This window comes from Camponotus vicinus, unplaced genomic scaffold (assembly GCF_025532165.1).
Source record: "Camponotus vicinus isolate PSW18456_S1 unplaced genomic scaffold, iyCamVici1.0 SCAF_10, whole genome shotgun sequence".
Taxonomy (NCBI): domain Eukaryota; kingdom Metazoa; phylum Arthropoda; class Insecta; order Hymenoptera; family Formicidae; genus Camponotus; species Camponotus vicinus.
The window spans coordinates 13,885,001-13,905,566 of record NW_028141946.1 but is presented as its reverse complement, the minus strand read 5'-3'; the positions used below and the strand labels follow the sequence as shown (position 1 = coordinate 13,905,566).

Sequence of the window (20,566 nt, the reverse complement as noted above, 5' to 3'; positions counted from 1 at the left end):
CTCGGGGCCCGCTATGGAATATCGAAACAAGACCCTCCGCTCGAACGGTTCATGACGCGCTTTATCGGAAAAGACAAAGTCTCGCCACGAGACAATAATTATTATAATTAGACTACATTGCACTACAGAGGTAAAAAGATGAACATGCGGATGATTGAACGCAAGGCGAGGGTGTTATAAAAGAAGAAGGGAAAAGCTAAAAGTATTAAACACGAATTAAGATAAAAAATTTTCACATTTATTAATATGCCCGCATACAATTCATAGTACTTCGCAAAAATATTTTTTATATTTTCTTACAATTTTAAACACGCTATTAATTAACATTATATTTTTCATGTTTCTTTTCGCGAAGAAAAATTTTATGAAATAATTCTACGATTAAATGATCGTTATATTCGCAATTTTCGGAAAAAAGACTATAAGAAATCCATCGAGATCGTAACCGCTGCACATATAATATAAAAATACACAACTGTAGAGTCCGCAGGTTTGAGAGAAAAGCCCTTGTAGTTGTTCGGTATTCCATCGATAAATGTTGGAATTTCGTCGGAGACGTAGGAAAAAACCCGGATACAAGGGCGGTATTCCGTAGCTATCGAAGTATGTCCCTGTACCGTCTTCGTCGAGGAAGAAAGCGATCCAGTGTTCTCTAGGGCGATTATGATTGTCCGTATTAGCGACGATGGCCGTCAACCTCGTCCACACCATCGGCAATCTGTCGGCGAGATAGACTCCCATATGTTTGACATCTAGCTGACGCAATGCTTGCAGAATTTCGCGAGAGTCCATCTGTTTGCAGCGAAGACGAGCGAACAAGCGGTATTATTTGAATAATTTCTTTTGGTGGCTTGTTTTCGGGTTGTACAGCTAACGGATTTTCTGTTTGCGTGGGGCGGTTAATAGCCGTACGTTCGATTTTTGCAGATTTTTCTTATCTATTTTATTATTTGATTGTGCTTTAATATTTTCATTTTCGTCGTCGTCGTCGTCGTCGTCGTCGTCGTCGTCGTCGTCTTACTATCAAAATTTCGGGAGAACTGCAAGTCCTTTGAGTAATGCTGTCTCCCTCGCTGCTGAAATTATTTTGCGCAACAATCCAGCTTTTTAATTTGTAAGCGTTGCGTAATGCGCAATGAAAGATTCTGAATTTTCGAAATCCGTGATGTCCGCACTCTTCTACCGTCAGATTTTTGAATGCCGGTGAGATGCCTTCCAAATTATATATATTTCTAGAACGTAGATTCCTCAAATAACTCGCTTTCTCGTTTCCTCTAACATAAATGTGACGCACGCATCTTGCAATTTGCCGCAGTTGCGATGTAAAATATTTCGGATTAGTTTCGCCATCGAACCATTCAATGCCGTGATGATTTCGCGTGAACCAGTTGTTTTCTTGTCTTATTTTTTCGGGTAATTCGGCAAACGAATGCGGCGGTATCATAATCCAATGACGATTGGAGCGTCAATCGCTACAACAGCAACCTCCTTAGGGATAAACTTTTTCCTCGCATCGCGGAAACCCTGAATATCGACGACTACATCCATCTTACGAAAAACTTACGTGATTCGACGCGAAGCTCTATGTGAAACAACGACGCCGAGCGTGTCTCCAACGAAACTGAATATTTTTCGAAACGTTGCGCACTGATGTCGGAGTTTTGAGCGAAGTAGAGGGGGAACAATTTTAAGCGTCTATACAGAATTTACCCTGAAAAATCGACGATGACCTGACGAGACGAGTCGATTTCTATGACATTATCGAATTCGGCATAGATAATACAATTAACCGTCTCGGAAAGTGCCTTTACGAATCGCACTTCTAATCGTAAACTACCATGTTTGACGAGATTCCAATGTCCAGCGCAATTAGCGGATAGATCGGGAGTAAGATCAAAAGCGAATAAAGTATATCCTTTGAAATAATCGTCTCTGCTTATAGAATTTCCTTCGTTCAAAAAATGAATGCCCGTCCCCGAGAAAAGCGTTTGATAAGCTTCGATGTAAAGCGGTTCATCCACGGAGAAAGCTGGTTGCAAAGGTCTACTGGGAATTTGCGTGCCATCGACGTACAGTGAAAAGAGTTTTTGAAATTAAACGGATTTAATTTTCTGTCGCCGTTAAACGCTTTATTACTAACGAAACCGACTATTACTCGCTTCGGTAATTGACCGAGTATTACATTATCTAACGAGCAGGGTAGCATCGAGAATGTGAATTTTCGATGTTCCGCTACTTTCCATGAGGCAGAACGAATCTTTCGAACGAACGAATCTCAACCGTACTTCTACACCGTTAATTAAAAATTTGTCTTGATTGAAAACGTCGCAATGGAGATGTCCTACGAGATCTAACGCCTTTCCTCCGGAAATGTAACGAGCGCGTCTCGCGAGAGCGGGATTGCCGGGATTTGATTCCAACAGATCGTCCATGTGTCCAGGTGCATCCATGTCCCATAGACATGAAGTTAGATGGGAAGTTTTTGCGGGTGAAGAATAATTTAACAACGCCTCTATGTACGCTCGGTACGCGTAAGTTTGGAGGCGACACGAGCTTTTGATTGAAATACACGTCGATTTGATTGAAGATAGAATGAAGCAAATGATTTACAGGGCCTACGGCTATTCTTTCGGCGCTTGTTCCTGAAGCCTGTCTCGTGGAATCGACGTTTATTTCTACACGTAGACGAAGACTCAGCATGGTGTGCGTGAGATCTAAATATTCTTCTCCGTGTCCGGGGATGACGAATTCTATCGGCGAGTCGTCCGAGAGAGAGGTCACGGGTTTGTAATGAATCCATTGCGAATTTTCGATGCTAGTTTGCGTAGGCGGTAGAGAGAAGAGATCTAGTTCGCTCTTTAAACACTCGCTCGAATGCGTGTGAAGAAAAGACATATTTCTTTATCGCAAATTGCTCGCTGTCGTCCGTCGCTCGCCACCGTCGTTAAATTAGAATGCTACGAATATAACCGCTTAAGAAAATATATCGGATACGGTACGTTTTTTACCGATTTTACGTCGTTTCGCAGACGTCTTAAGTCTTTTTTTCACAACCGTACGACTTTTCTTCTTCTTTTTATTTCTCTGTGCTTTTGTACTCGTTCTTTTTTTCCCAACCGCTTTGATTTTCTTACTCGTCCGTCGTCGCTTACGAGCCGATGTTATTGAGGATCGTGCGATGTGATTATCAAGCCCGACAAAAGGGAATTGAGCTACATGCATTTTCGCATCAGACTTATATCCCGAGCCCTTCATTAGACTACTTATTTTTTCTTTGGCTTTTCTCTTGAGTTTGTCTCGCGATTCTTCAAAACGGTGTTTGACCGCTACCTTAAATGGCGTATTGTTTTCGACATCTTCGATTACATTAATGCCGGCTCGTAAAGCTTCTTTCCCCACAGCTCGCGCGGCTTTACCTAAATATGGTAGTACACGTCTGAATAATCCCCCGAGAAAACAGCCGATTCCGTGACCGCGCTGATAGGGCGATCCGACGAAAACTTGCGGGATTCCGCCGCCGCGACCGCCTCCGTTCTGTAATTCGTCGCGATATACCGAGTAATAGTCCATTAATAATAATAATAATGAACGGTCAAATGCACTTTTTCTCTTTCGCAGATTCTGTGTATTTTATAATATCTAATCGATACGTCTAAAGTGCAAAGTCACAGTCAACGTTCCGAATTCGAATGATATACCTTCCCCCAGTTGATCTCTTATATCTATTTCGATTGTTCGGAAACATGTTTGACGCAAAGCGATGTATTGTGCGGGCGAAAAATGGGTTATCTGGCTAGATGCAAACGAATAATTATTTCTAGCATTGTGCGTGACTATTCGAAGAAGGGGCGATTGTCACCCGTGATATAAGGCTCGCAAATGTCACAGTAGACGAAAAGTTTGTCGGGAATGCCTCGCAACAAGCTAGCTGGTTTGTCAGCTATTATATCGCCGGTAGCATCCTCGAGCGCAAAAAGAAATGACGGGAAAAGTAAGCGTGAACGTTTTTTACCGTCTATATCAAAACCGAGTATTCGACAAAGTTTGTCGGAAAAATATACGTAATGGACCATGTCGCATTTCTCTTCTACGCAAGAAAGTTTCGCAACAACTCTACCTCCGACTTTTAATTCCCAAACGATATGCGAGTTTACCAATTTGGACGCGTAATTCATCGTTTCTATAATATCGCGTATATTTGAATAAACGCCTGACGGTACTTCGGCATCGTCTACAGGAATTATCTCTTCGTTCTTCCTTCTAACATGGAGGAATTGTAATGTACCTTCTCCAGATCGTATATGTAAAAAGCTACACGGAAACTGGATCTCCGTGAGCGCTACTTCCCAACGACCGCTTAAGTCTATACGTTGAGGTAATTCGGTGATGAAACACGTTGTTTTATTTTCCGGAAAATATCGCATGCTACTATTGCTCGGGAGGATTATGTAAAATTCTTCCCCTCTCATTTTGATATTAAACTCGAGGCTGGTATCCAAGAATCGAATTTAGAAGGATATCTCCGTCAACTAACTAGTAATTGTTTATTGTTACCTCGTCCCTTGGTTTTTATCACACGGTCTACGATAAATTCTCCCTCTCGCAAGTCTTTAATAACATGTGTTAATTCTTGCTCGTAAAAAATCCCGTCTATAACCTCGCCCTGTAAATCACTTAGTTCGTATACAGGAGGTCTTTTCCATTCGAGAACGCGATGAATTCGAAATATTTCTTCGCTCCAACCAGCCTCGTATCCTTTCTCAAACGCCGCTTTTGCTCTACTGATGCGTACGAGTTCGCCCGCTTTGTATTTACACTTTTGTTTGCGTCCGCGATTTTTTCTCCCTCCAGCATCATCATCATCATCATCATTGATATTCCAACGCCGATTCATATTTTCTCGCGCGATACGTGCATTTTCCAACGTAACGGCCGCGGGTTGCATTTTAATGCTAGAATGACGAGTATGATTGTAAGCGCGAATAATATCCTGCAAAATATCGATATAACGACGAGTATTTTTATGCGTAAAATAACGCCACATCCTCTCCTTAAGTGTTCTATTGAAACGCTCGACTATAGCTGCTTTAATATCAGGATTACGAGCTACGCGGAAACAGATGTTTTTTTCTTTTAAAAATTTTTGTACAGTAATGGCGATAAATTCTTTACCTTTGTCGGTTTGTAGGTATACGGGTAAACGTTTTTTGTTTCTCGAGAATATGTTCTGAAAGGCCTTTATCACGCACGCCGAAGTTTTATCGCGCAAAGGTTCTACCCAAGCAAATTTGCTAAGTACATCGATAACCACCAGTAGATAGGAATATCCGTCGTTATAATTCTTAAGATTACGAAGATCGATTAAATCCGCCTCCCATAAATCATCGATATTTGTCACGTTATAATGTAAACGCGGAAATTTTCGTCGTACTGGACGATGCAGCGTGTACGCGTCTTGCGATTTAAGCCAGTCGACAACCTCGTTACGCGAGAAATTCGGCTTAGCCGCTCGTGATAAATTGACCGTCGCTGAATAACCCGCGTAGTGCGAAGGATCGTAATATAATTTTTCGAGTTCCATCTTATTAGAATTTGCTCCAACCGAATAAACCTCTTGCTTTCTTTGTCGGGGAATTCTCGTCCTTACTTGCTAATGTTTTATCGGCCTCATCCTCATCCTCATCGGCAGATATAAATACCGTATCTCCTTCGGATACATCCGTCTCGTTTAACCTGCTGCGTGAACGACGAGTTTTCGGAGTGGAAGTAACAGCTGCTAATTCGCTGCTTTTAATACGACGAGCTATTTTGCCCGCGTGTAAAAAACTACGATTTCCTATGAGACTGGAAGGTGTGTTTATGTCGTGCAGTAATCGCGCAAACTGAACTCTTCTGATTGCTTTTACTGTTTTTCTCTTGCGTATCGCGTCATTTATGAGATCGCTAATATTCGAACCCGCTACAACCGCACCGTTTATAGTCACGAGTCCTTGTCTATCCCAACCGATCTTTGACGACGGGGCATCGAGTAAATATTTCAATAGCGTGTGAGCTTTGTAGCGATAAGTTTTCGGCACACTTTCGATTATATTTTTAATCATTTCCGCCGATTGATCGCGTTTTTTCCCGAAACTATTAGCGTCACCCCCATCTCCAACGCTACTAATTAAAGTACGCGTAAATTCAGCGGTATCGTCATCTTCCAAGTACATGTCCTCGTCCTGCTCGGTTTTATCATCGGCGTCGCCGTTTAAAGCCCCACGCGAATCTTTGTGAAAACGCTTTTTTGCATCTCGAACAAAGTAAAGATAACGTTGAAGTACTTCTTTATACATTTTCCATCTTTCACCCTCGTCGATGGGAGTCGAGAGATTGAGAATACGACACATCTCCGCATCGAGTCGCGATAGAGGGGTTCCCGGTGTCCGTACAGATTTATTATTATCATTTTCCGTATTATTAACATTTTCCGACTGTTGATTTTGTTGCTGCTGCTGCATTCGTTGCATTTTTTCGAGATTTTCCGTAGAAATTAAAACCATTTTTTTAGCCTTTTCCATTTTTAATACTTTTCCAAATATTATTATTATTTTTTTCTCGCAATGGATATAAAGAATTGTATTTTTTTTCACTCGCCGATAATTCGTGATAATAAAGCACCGAGTATAGGACCGATAATATAGGGTAAAAATCCTCCGCGTTGTACCAACAGATTTCTTTTAGTCTTCAAATTACCCCGCTTCGCCGCGATGCGTCGTAAAGTCGTTTTATGCTTGGACAAGCGCTTTTTTTCGTTAGATTCGAGCGGTACGTTACCTTCGAGCGTATTGAAAATACACTCCTGAATACACTTTACAAATTTATTGTCGGCATCGCGTAAGAATGCCGCTCTTTGATTTTTTTTCAAATAGCATAAAGTTTTCAAGAGACACAGGTTCCTCTCTCCGATGCAACGTTTCGCAGTCTTTACCGCGCTATTCGATAAATTTATCCTCGATGTCGCCGTCGATGATATTTTGTTAGGGCCTGCTTTTTTCACCATTGCGTCGTAATCGCACAACTATAACTCGCGGCTGCGAATACCTTTCTCTTATACGCTTCCGGCTCTAATGACAGATTTACGTGGTATGTAGACGTAATGTAGAGTATCCTCCGGAAAGATACACGTGCGAAATCGGTATTCGTCTGGAGTCGATTGTTTCAAATCGAGCGACAATAAATATCCATGCGGCTTCGAGGTAGCGTCGTAGTACGCTTCTTCCATAAATTTTGGATCGTCGGGATATACCTGACGCGCTAAATGACGAATTTGCGCACGATCGCGCGGATTTTTGAAAACTACTATATAATTCGCGTTGAGAGATATGTCGCGCTGTCCACGTCCCTGATGGAAAAGATTTTGCGAAATGAGTATAACGCTGAGTTCTTATGATGACTTCCTTTCGTAAATAGATCCACGATAGCGTCGCACGAAGACGATTCCCTCATAAGATCGTCGATTATCACCAATTTCGGAGAAAGCGCATCGTTAGAATAATCCTCCGGACGTGGTAACCCTTCGCGAAATTCGATTATATTTTTCCTCGATTTTATTAAAGCATTATCGCTATATTTGCTCTCGCTTTTCTCTTCTTCTCTCTCTCCCGTGTCGCAATGTAAGCACTGATACGCATCTTGCCACTCGGCGTAATAAAATAAAATTCTCTCGAATCGGACATCGGACATGCGGGATAAATGTCGAAGAAATGTTTTCACGAAAATTGTTTTCCCGCATCCCGTAGGACCGCAGACGATCGACGTCCAAGGATGTTTCCAGCGCACGTCCATTACACAAAATAATCGATTTCGCGTTTAGGAACAATCTCATAAATAAAAAAGTAAACGACGATATTTAACAACAATAATCTAAGAAAGAAAAAAATGCGCTCCTCGAATATTATACAGGAATGTAAGAAGAAAATAAGCTTATTCGCGTGGGGCCCCATCCGCGCCGGCCACGTGCTCGCGCTAGCGTTCTCTGTTACGCGTGCGAGCGGAAAGCACCGCTGATTAGACGATACACGACGCGCGATCGCGAGTAAGCGTATTCGCGCGAGGGTAGGCTCGCATCGGCGACTTTCGCAAGCACCAACGCTAATGAGCTTATAATTGATTCTCCATATACGCTTATAGTAAAAATAAAATGCTTAAATTCTGGAAAATATATTTTAAATCGATGTATCGCCTAAATTACAAAATATCTGTACATACTCGTATTTTTTTTATGAATCAACCGATAGCTGACTCAGACAAACACTATCCCCCCGTGATATAATAATAATATCTAGAGATTCTTAAAACCCTAAACACACGTTAAAAAACTAGAGACATCCAATAAAATAATCTCATCTTAAGATAACCGTCAATGGTTTTCATTTTAAAATAACCCCGCTATATTTGCAATAGTGATTAAGAAAACAATTCTCTTTCCAAATAATTTAGGAAGATATGGAAAATATTCTCACCTTGAATCTACCCTAGCGAAACCCTCATCCTAAATCCTCAACCTATTTTTTTCTCATGCTGAAACAGCATATATACCGTATCGACTAAGAAATCTGATAAGATTTCACATTTTTTTAAAATTAAACATTCAGATATACCCCCGCCCGTAATATCTATAAATTTATCATTCGAATCTTCCTTAATAAAACATCCCCTAAATATTTTTTCCCGTGGTGAATCACTCGAGATATAGCTTAGAGAAAATTTTTAGAAGTTTCTAGAAACGTTTATAGAAGTTTCTCGGTATTTTTCTTTGATTATTGTAAAATATTTTGTTTGAATACGCATTTATGCACACTTTTGCCCATATTATTCCCCCCCCACTCTTTTTGCTTAGATTTTTTTTTAGGTGGGAGAAGCAGTAATATAAGCGCGAGGACAAACCGTGTATTCATTCGAATTTCGTCGTTAACAGAAGTTAAGTCTCGAGCGAAGAAGAAAAATTCTACGCAAATACGCTAACGTTGTTGTTGTGACTATTTTTTGCACAGTACATTTTTTCGAGTTTGTTTCGAGTGGTTAATAGTAATGGCTGGAACGACGGAAATAGCCAGTTTTGTGAAATCCTCGCATGTTTGCGATATTAAGGAGCCGGGAAATGGAGACAATAAAATCGGCAACGGTGGAAGAAACCGACATTTGTTGCTATCAACAACATACGGACTTAATTCATCCTTCACTAAGAAGATACAAGTGGGATTGCAATCGACGAAGGAAGACTATTTTGTTCCAATTGTTAAATTAACGAGCAATAATGCCGATGGGATTTGTCTCGACTCCAACACGTGGCAGCAATTTCAATCCTGCATGGAACATATGAGACAGTATTTGAACGACGATCAAAAAAGAACGGGAGGAATAAATCCGATTATTATTAACAATATCACCATCAACTTTACCAGCGCTTATGGCTCGAGGGCTATTCTAGTGGCATACAAGGAAACCAACGAATATTCCGCGAGTAATGTTGAGAAGGAAGAACAACCTCCGTCGAAGAAACGAAAAACTTATAACACCGCTATCGTGATGCAGAAAGTTACTTTCCTCGGCTTGGAAAATATTATAAAATGCATAGATACGCATTTGTCGCAATTAATTAATATCGTTGATACTGTCAATACATGTGCTAACTATATAATAAACGAAATAGAATTAAAACTTCCCTCATTGTACATAGATTGTGAAATTATAAAACTCACAATTAAAGGAAAGTATGAACAAATCGAACAAAGTGTTCGAACTCAAATTAATAATTTAACATTTTTAGATGTATATTTCAGCATTATATTTGTAGAGATACTTTCGCTTAAATTTAATGAAATTTCTCGTGCGATTTTACAAAAACGAAAATTTTATGAAAACCAATAAATAAATGTACATCGATAAAATATAATAAATAACATAACAAGTTTTTCTTAAAAAAAAAAAATTCACAGAGTACTTTTTACTACGTTTTCAACATATTTCCCAATATATTTCTCCTTCTGTCCTTTACTGCGAACACGCAGCAACACATCGTGTATTATTATTATTATTAGCATTAAACGTGTATTTTTTCTTATAAAGAAACAAATAATTTTAAAAATTTATTATATTCGTGCAATAGCTATGGTCGACGCAAAATAAAAATCTTTGACAAATAAAATAATTACAAATTTTTTTTTTATTACGCCTAGTTTTTAAGAAATCATATGCGTAAACCATTACTTAATTAAGGTAATTAGCAAAATGTTTAGCGTCAGTTGCTTTCTCGAAAAACAAAATAAGAAATGAAATAGATTATTCGCGCTACGGTGAAAAATATAATTACAATACGGTATATACGACTACAAGAAATTTCAAACTTCTACATTTTTTATGGACTTCTCCATGCGCTGATAAAGGTTTGTTTGATTTTCCTTTTTGAGTGGGGAGGAAAATATATAAAATGGACAACGCTTAACCGAATATAAGCATTTTCGAGATTTTCTTTGCCCGAGGAAACTTGTACGATTTTCACTTGCGTATTATTCCTTTAAGAAAAAAAATGGCGTGTAATAAAAATTTGATATCGAGTTGTGCAAAGTTGGCTGCGAGTTTATCTCCAAAGATAAATTCCGCGAGCTACATTTCCAAATTAACGGAAACAAGTGAACATAATTACAGCGTATTTTCGAATTTCGCGTGTGCCTGCTCCGATACATTGCTTGCAATTTTATATAAATTGGGGCATTTCGGCGGCGACGCGAAATTACTAAATATTGCCGGCGAAATAATTAGTGCACGAAGAGCCTTGAGCGAAGATGAAAAATATGAAGAAGAGGAAGATGTAGGTGGACATATAATCTACCTACTTCAAAACTACAGTAGGATCCAGTCGACGGGTAATTATTTTACTTATTTTATTTATTTTTGCTTTCAAAGAAAAAATACGGAAAATCGCGATTATAAAGTTAAATATTTAATTACTAATTAATCACAGGAAACAATAATCTCGCGAGAACAGCGATAGTGCGACCTTCACGTAGACGCCGCGCAGAGGAAGAACCCGAGCCAGGTCCTTCGCGTAAGTTTTGCACGTAATGAAAACGAGTGCTAATTTTTCTCGGATAGAATGTTCGGTAGTAATAAAAAAAAAATAATCAATACTAATAAAAAATATTTTACATTTCAGGAAGACCGCGATTACTCGAGGAAAATCCGGCGATTCCCGTTGTCGTTCTTGACGACGACGACGACGACGACGACGACGAGGAAAATATGAACGCTGACGACATCAGATATGCAATCAGTAGTCCTGATAGCGAAGTGTTCTCGCCGGGTAAAGATGATGATTATGTAAAAAATAGGCTAAAACGAAAATTCGAATATAAAAATAATTTTAGAACTGTTTTAAATTTTGTTTCTATAATATTAAATATTCGAATCTTAAAATATTATTAGAATTTCCGCGAGAGATGGAGGAGGAGCGCGAGAGAGTGGAGATTAACGAAGAAGAGCCAGAAGAGAGTGGGGAAGAAGAAGAAGAAGTGCAGGAAGAGGAAGAAGTGATAGTGCTGGAAGAAGAAGAAGAAGAAGAAGAAGAGACTGTGAGAGAGGAAGAAGAGTGGGATGAAGAAGAAGAGGAAAATATATACGCTCCCTCCAGAGAAGGTAACTTTAAGAATTTATTTCTCGATATATTTTTATGCTCGAATTTAATCCAAATTCTTAATTTTTCTTTAGAAACTCGTCGCTGGGGGATTAGATATTCCCCAGAATATTAGTAGCGGAATAAAAAACAACAAATATTGCTAAAAAGGTGAGATTATTTCGTTGTATTATAATATTTATAGTACGGATTACATTCGAGTATAAAAATATTAAAATAATAAAAATAACAAAAATAGTATTTATAATTTATACGGTTTTTTAACAGTACAATACGGAGGTGGTGTTGACGGCCAACAAAATTCAGCGCTCTCCCACACCAATGAGGAAGAAGAAGCGGAAGAGGATGAGACTGAGGGGGAGGTAGCCGAGTTACCCCGCTCGGAAAATATTTCATCCGAGACTGAAGAGGGTGAAGAGGACGTGGAAGAGGAGGAGCATGAGTACCAGCAGCAACAGCAACAACAACAACAGCAACAACAACAGCAACATCAGCAGCAGCAGCAACAACTTCACCAACAGGTCGGAAATAATAATTTTAATTTTGTAAATTCAATATCGGAAAATGCGCGACAATTTAGAAGATTCCGGGTAATCGGTAGAGAAGCGAGTTTCGCGATACGTCCGTTGACTGAAGGCAACGATATATATCACTCGTTAGAAAACGCGTTTCGCGAAATTCACGCGTATGCGTTAAATTCATGTGAACCGGGCGATTACGTAGGATTATCGTTTGATTCGCCGAATTTATCGCATGGTCCTGCGGGTATATCTTTTCGTCCGGCGCGTGATTTGAGTTACGAGGACATTTGGAGACTTGTGAGTTCGTTAGCACAGAGCGCCGGTGGTCTCGATATCGCCGACCAATTTAACATACGGGTTTATAATGTCTCGATGCCTTCGGGTCGCGGTCGCGTCACGTTAACACTGGGGGATGTCGCGAAACGTTCGATAGTCGAAATTAATAATTCCGATAACCTGTGCTTCCCTCGATCTCTCGTAGTAGCTCAAACTTATAGCGAGCGCGGTAATATCCGTACGGATGAGCTGCATGAGAAATGGAACGCGATAAGATATCAGCATTCTTCGTTACAACGCGAATGTGCATTGCAATTAACGAGAAATGCCGGTGTCGCAATACCGGAAGAGGGTTGTGGAATTCGTGAAATCGAACGTTTCCAGCGTTATTTCGCCGCCGACAATATCGCGATTATTGTGTATAATTTTAATACTTTCGGTCGCGACGAAAAACCGATGTATGATGGTGCCGAAATACTCGCTTCTCTCGGACGCGAGTCCTCGCGGCGATTAAATATCATGTATTACGAGGATTTGCGACATTATAATCCTATTTTAAATTTAAAAGCCGCCGCTGGTACTCGCGATTATTGCGTAGCGTGTAATGTAGGCTTCCGAAACGATAGACCCAATAGTCACCGGTGCTTAAATAAATGCCCGCGATGCTTATCCGCACCACCGTGCGATTCCACTTACGCCGAAATAAAATGCGACGCGTGCAATCGGCTATTTTACGGTGCAAGGTGTTTCGAGCGTCATCGTAGCGAGAAATCGTACGACGGTAGAACACGCGCTAATGTTTGTAGCATCGTGCGATTTTGCGATAGTTGCGGGCGTATCGTTAAATCGAATTAAAAACACGAATGCGGCGTTTCTTATTGCAAATTATGCCGTTCACAACAGCCACGCAATCATTTGTGTTATATGCAACCTTTTCGTCATCGTGGCGATATTTCCTCCGCCGGACCATCCACGTCAACGATGGTACCGGATGAGGTAATTATATCTAGCGCGCGAGAAGAAGAAGCACGGAGCATATGTGATAACGTGGAAAAGAACGAACGTGCATATGAACGCGGAAAGGGACGTGTGGCTTTTGTATTTTACGATTTCGAAACGCGACAGGACGAGACGGTCGAAGGAACGGTAAATATAAAAAAGCATATTCCGACACTATGCATCGCGCAACAGATTTGCGAAGCATGTGCGGGGGAAAATAACATGTCCGTGCGGTGTCGTTGGTGCGGAGTGCGAGAGTTCGTATTTCATCGCGATCCGCTCTCTAAAAGTGAATCAGTAAAAATATCACTAATTTAAACAGTAAAATAAGATTTCACTGAGAATCAGTGAGTATTTTACTGATCTTCAGTGGAAACACTTACTTTTTTGTTATTTTATCTTATATCTCACTGATTATGGTCAGTTAAAATAAAATTCACTGTAAAACCAGTAAATTTTACTGTAAAACCAGTAATCGCTAGTTCGTTCGTTTACCGCTACGATCGCTATCTCTCTCGTATTTAATTTTAGTCATAAGAATTATATAAAGTTTGCAAAGAGCGACATTTAAAATTAGAAGTATTACTTCGATTTAATTTCTGATACAATCTCAATAGAGAGGCTTCAGATATTAAATCGATCTTTATAAGTCGGACAAATAAATGTCTGGCTGGCGACTTAATGAAAATTATTCGTTCGTTATCTATTTAAAATAACAAGTTCAATATGCATGTAATATATATAAATAAAATAAAATTTTTAATATAATAAATATTTAGTAAATATAAATAAAATTTTTAAGTTTCTATAAAACAGATAGAGAGATGAATTGTAGTTTAATATTACTGACAATAACGAAAGAAATATTACTAATATTGAGAAATATTACTGATTGAAACAGTAAAAATTATTAACTGATTCTTTCAATAAAATATCACTGATTTACAGTGCTGTACTTATAACTGCTGTAATAAGTGACTATTTACTGTTTTTCAGTGATAATACGCTGATTCACTTTTAGAGAGCGGTTAAACAGTTTGTAGATTTCGTTACGCGTAAAATATTTTAAGCACATAATTTGTATAGCGCATAATGCTAAAGCGTTCGACGCTCAATTTATTTTGAAATATATCGTGGAAAATTGTAGAGATATTGAACCGAAAGTAATTTTAAACGGCACAAAAATTATTCTTTTAACCGCGGGACATACAAAATTCATCGATAGCGTTAATTATATGCCGATGCGCTTATCCGAATTACCTAAGGCTTTCGGGCTAAAGGACACTGAGGATAAAGGCATTTTTCCGCATTTATTTAATACTATCGAAAATCAAACGTACATCGGACCGTTACCCGATGTACAATATTATTCTCCGGATAGCATGAAATCGCAAGAGCGCGAACGCTTTCTCACATGGCATACCGAAATGAGGGAAAAAAATATCGTGTTCGATTTCCAACACGAAATAGTGCGCTATTGCCGTAACGATGTTGATATTCTTCGACGAGCGTGCGTAGCGTTTAGAAAAATTTTCCTAGATCGCGGAAATGTATGTCCGTTCGAGGAATGTACAACTATTGCTTCGACTTGCATGACGGTTTTCCGGAAAAACTTTTTGCAAGCCGATACGATAGATATCATTCCTACGGGGGGATACAGACGCGCGAGCAATCATTCGCGTAAAGCCTTGCAATGGTTGATATGGAAGGAGCGCGAACTCGCCCGTCGTATAAATCACGCGGGGCGTGCGCGGGAATATCGCACGATCGAGGGTACGCTCGTCGATGGTTATTTCGAAACGTCTGTTGCGGGAAGGACGCAGCGTCACGTGTTGCAATTTCACGGTTGCTTTTGGCACGGATGTCCAACTTGTTTCCCTGTAAATCGCGATAAAGCGCTTTCGTCGGGGGAGGATCGCGGAGATACATTAAATTCGCGATATGAACGAACTCTCGCAGTTTCATGGCGCCTTCGTCAGCGGGGATACATAGTGTCGGAAAAGTGGGAGTGCGCCTTCGACCAAGAAATGCGCGACAATCGCGTAATGTATGATTTTCTCGCGAACCATCCGATGGTAGAAACACCACCGCTCGATCCTCGCGACGCGTTTTTCGGTGGGCGTACGGGAAATATCGCAACTCAATACGAAGTCACAGGTACGGAGAAAATACGCTACGTCGACATATGCTCTTTATACCCGTTTGTATTGAAAACGGGCGCTTTTCCGATCGGTCATCCGGAAATTTACGTCGGCGATGAATGTAGCGCGTTAGTCGGAAGGTCACCGAATTATAATTTCGACTCGCTCGAAGGCCTCATACGCTGTAGAGTACTCCCTCCTCGTGATTTATTTCACCCCGTACTTCCGCATCGCGTACGAGGAAAATTACTCTTCGCGTTATGTCGTAGTTGCTGCGAAATATTTTCTCAGACACCGTGCACTCATAATGATAGCGAGCGTGAATTCGAGGGTACCTGGGTAACCTGCGAATTACGCAAGGCCGTCGAGAAAGGTTATCTCGTAACGTCGGTAAGCGAAATTTGGCAATATAGAGTTAGCCAATACGATCGTGCGTCGCGGCAAGGTGGATTGTTCGCCGAATATATTAATACGTTTTTACAGCTTAAACAGGAAGCCAGTGGTTGGCCGAGCGAATGCGGGGAAAACGACGATGAGGCAAAAGAGCGATACTTGAGGGAATATGAAAAAACTGAGGGTATCGTTCTTGATAAGCGAAACATCGCGCGGAATCCCGGTTTACACTCGGTTGCGAAACTGTGCTTAAATTCATTCTGGGGAAAATTCGGCCAACGATCCAATTTGCCGACTACCGAAATCGTAAAAACACAACAACGTTTCGCGACATTACTAACGAGCGCCGAATACGAGATAACCGACATATTACCCGTGAATGACGAGGTAATGTATGTTTCGTGGCGACTGCGACAAGAGGCTCTCGTTCCCTCGCCGATAACAAACGTCGTGATAGCAGCGTATACAACTGCACTAGCGCGTTTAAAATTGTACGAGTACCTAGAACGTTTAGATCGTCGTGTATTATATTACGATACGGATTCGTGTATTTTTATAAGCACCGGTGATTCGAACGAATACATGCCGCCTACGGGAAATTTTCTAGGCGACATGACGGATGAACTCGAAAGCTACGGCCGCGGTAGCTATATTGAGGCGTTCGTGTCCGGGGGCCCGAAATTTTACGCCTACATCGTGCGAACACCGGAGGGTAATACTCACGAAACTTATAAAGTTAAGGGTATTACTCTCAATTACGAGAACTCGCGACGAATTAATTTTAATGCTATAAAAAAGCTACTATTAGCGAGAGAAAAAGACACACAGGAAAACGAAGAAGAAGAAAATAACGAAACTTCGATAAATCTATGCTTTAATGCGATTCGACGTACGGCATTTCATGAAATTGTTACGCGAAGTGAAATAAAAATATGTGCGCCGGTATTAGTAAAGCGTAGATTTATCAATAGCAGATATTCGCTACCATACGGATATGTGGCGGTATAACAATATTCTTATTTCTTGGGTGACCTTTTCTTTTTTAAATAAAAGTCGCGCATTTTCCGATTTTATTTTAAAAAATAGAATTATAAATATTGTAAGTAGCATAAGAAAAATGTAAAATTTATAACAATATAAATATAATTCTTCTTTGTATATATTTCTGTATATTAATAATAAGCAAAAATTTTATTAAAAAATGGCTGGTTTTGAAAAATATTAATAAATGTGAAAATTTTTTATCTTAATTCGTGTTTAATACTTTTAGCTTTTCCCTTCTTCCTTTTTATAACACCTCACCTCGCGTTCGATCATCTGCATGTTCATCTTTTTACCTCTGTAGTGCAATGTAGTCTAATTATAATTATTGTCTCGTGCCGAGACTTTGTCTTTTTTGATAAAGCGCGTCATGAATCGTTCGAGCGGAGGGGCTTGTTTCGATATTCCATAGCGGGCCCCGAGACGGAGTGGGGAGGTAAGGATTGTTTCCTCGAGACATATACCGGCTACCCCCGAAAGTCGGTAGGTGAGGGGTTCGTTCTGCCAAGACGTAGCGAGAGCGACTAAGGGCTAGGTAACGGGAATTTGACTCGGAACCCTATACAGGTGGGACAGAGCTGGAGTGGGAGGAGGATTGCTTCTTCGAGTCTAGTACCGTGGAGGTAGGGAAATAAAAATTTGATAAATCGGCGACACAGCCGGCGTCGACCAATCGCAGCTCTGGGCCACTATGGTGCAAGTCAATCAAACTCTGGGCCACTATGGTGCAAGCCAATCAAAATCGAGACTTCGGGAGGTGGGGTATTGTTTCCACCAATCAGAACGCCTCCCTCCACTTCAGCCGGTCACGCCCACGGCGCCAGGGGCCGAGTGGTGGGGGTTTGTTTTGACGCACCATAGTGGCCCATATCTACTGTGGTATGATATCTCGAAAATAAAACCGAAAAATAAAAATATTAAATGTTATAAAATAGATAATGGTTATTATCTTAAACGGCGACAGCGTGGATATCTTATTAATCATTATAGATATAGTGTTAATACACAACCGGAAAACTATTTCTTTTCATTATTGCTTATGTTTAAACCATGGCGAAAATTAGAGGATCTCAGATGTGAATGCGATACTTACGATAAAATCGTTTCATAAAGTAAAACTACATCTTGGACAAGCATTACAATATCATGAAAGATTAGAAGAATTGCAAAAAGCTTTTGAAACTCCAAAACAGTTAGTTCAGCAATGTCTAGATGATAACTTACAAAAACAACAGTCTCAGGATGATCCTGACAATCCAATAGGTGTTCAAAATGTAGAGGCTGGTGAGGCAATGCAAGATTTCAAAGATCTTGGTGATAAAGTAATTCGAGAAATCAATGTATCTGAGATGATAGAAAAATTAAATACTGATAAAAAACGAGTTTTTAATAAAGTTATCAATATTATAGAATCAGATGAATCAGTATTACGATTATATGTTAGCGGAGAAGGTGGTACTGGAAAAAGTTCCTTAATCAAGACTATTAAGTGCTGGATAAAGCAAAATCTGAATAAAGATACTGCTGTAGCAGCACCTACAGGTATTGCAGCGTTTAATATAAATGGTTTAACAGTTCATAGATTACTTCAATTACCCGTCGAACATGGTCATACTCCTAAGTATAAACCACTATCTGATCATGTATTGAAAGTTTTACGAGTAGATCTTAAGAATGTTATTCTTTTTATAATTGATGATGTCAATGATATCTAATGTGACGTTAATGTATATACATCTTCGATTATCTGAAATATTTGACACTAATGATTGCGACGATGGTTGGTTTGGTCGGAAGCATATTCTTTTATTTGGAGATTTGCTTCAATTACCTCCTGTACGAGAAGATCCTATCTTTATACATTTATCAAATGAAAAAGTTGCTAAATATCTTGGTTCTTTAAATGCTGTTAATTTATGGATTACGTTATTTGATTACGAGGAATTAATAATCAATATGCGTCAACAAGGAGATAACTGTTATCGTGAATTATTATCAAAAATTCGTATTGGTTTATTGACAAAATCTGATTGTAAGATTCTTGAAAGCAGAAAAATATCTTTCAAAAATGATTCTTTTGAATCTAGAGTAGATGAATTATGTAGTTTTATTAATAATTTATCATCTGACCCTGTATGTTTATTGCCTACTTGTAATATGTGTGATGTTATTAATAATGCAATGTTAAGTCGTATTGCTTCTAAAGAAATTTTATTAACAGATGAAGACACGATTGAATGTATTCCGTATGTAAAAAAGAAAGTATTAAAAGTATTATCAAATAATGATGATGATAATTCTAGAACAGCTGGGCTTTCGAAACAAATCACAATTAAAATTGGAGCGAAAGTTATGATACGGCGTAATATTGATGCTAGTTTAGGTCTTGTAAACGGTACCATTGCTAAAGTGATTTCAATTGAACAAGATACGTTTACTGATAACGTAGAAAAGATCAAACTTCTTTTACCGTCGGGTTTAGAATATTCAATTGAAAGAGTAAGTGTTAAATTTGAAGTGATGGATAGAGCATATGTTATTAGAAAACAATTTCCATTATCTCTAAGTTATGGCATCACTATTCATAAAAGTCAAGGATTGAGTTTGCAAAATGCTATTATGGAGATCGGTAATTCCGTATTTAGTTGTGGTCAAACTTATGTTGCACTGTCACGAGTAACATCTCTAGAAGGATTACATTTAATTAATTTCGATCCTTCGTCAGTAATAGTCAGTCAAGAAGCTATTATTGAATATAATCGTTTAAAACGGATACATAAACCAAAAGCAGAAATGATTATCATAGCAAAAGAACACCATCACAAAGTGAAAGATGCCCTATGGGCATTACCAAAAGTAGTTGCTTCTGTTCAAAAATCAAGTTTAAATCACAAAGTTCAATGTAGATCAAACAGTACTGCTTGGATCATATATGGTTTCCAAAATACAGATAAGGTTTCATGTTATGCAAATGCAGTATTGCAATGTTTATTGCATTTAAATGTTATTAGACAGCAATTGTTTAATTGTGATAAATCAGATATTTTACGTCTGTTAATGCATCGATATGAAATTGGAATGCATAATTTAAATACATATGCAATACGTCAATATTTAGGAGAACATTTTTCGAGCATTATAAAACATAATGCATTTGATTTTCTTATAACTCTTTGTGAAAAATATGAATGTATAAAAAATTTGATGGAGCATCAAATAACTTGTACTAAGCGATGTAAAACTTGTGATTATACAAAAACTACTCATAATAATAATATCATTATTTCAATTCCAGTTAATAATTTGAAGAAGAAAAATTTTAATCTTAATGATTTATTAAACATTACGTTTTCACATTGGTATCAATCACGTAATGAATCATGTGAATATTGTACTGGAAATGATATAATATATAAAAATGAAATAACATTAACAAAAGAGATAATTGTTATTCATTTAATATTATTTTTATCACAGGATGATAAATTAATGAAAACAACATCTGAATTTAATTTACGTGC

The 20,566-nt window shown here is 38.9% G+C and overlaps 1 protein-coding gene, 1 long non-coding RNA gene and 1 pseudogene across 2 annotated transcripts in view; 2 read left to right on the top strand and 1 right to left on the bottom strand.

The window, feature by feature from the left end:
• Window positions 1-20,566, bottom strand: part of LOC145960914 (uncharacterized) — a 183,354-nt gene that overhangs the window by 156,182 nt on the left and 6,606 nt on the right. The window lies entirely within an intron of this gene.
• Window positions 1-20,566, top strand: part of LOC145960912 (uncharacterized) — a 51,788-nt gene that overhangs the window by 25,162 nt on the left and 6,060 nt on the right. The window lies entirely within an intron of this gene.
• The window catches only part of LOC145960811 (uncharacterized), a 2,556-nt pseudogene continuing 226 nt past the window's right edge, over window positions 18,237-20,566 (top strand).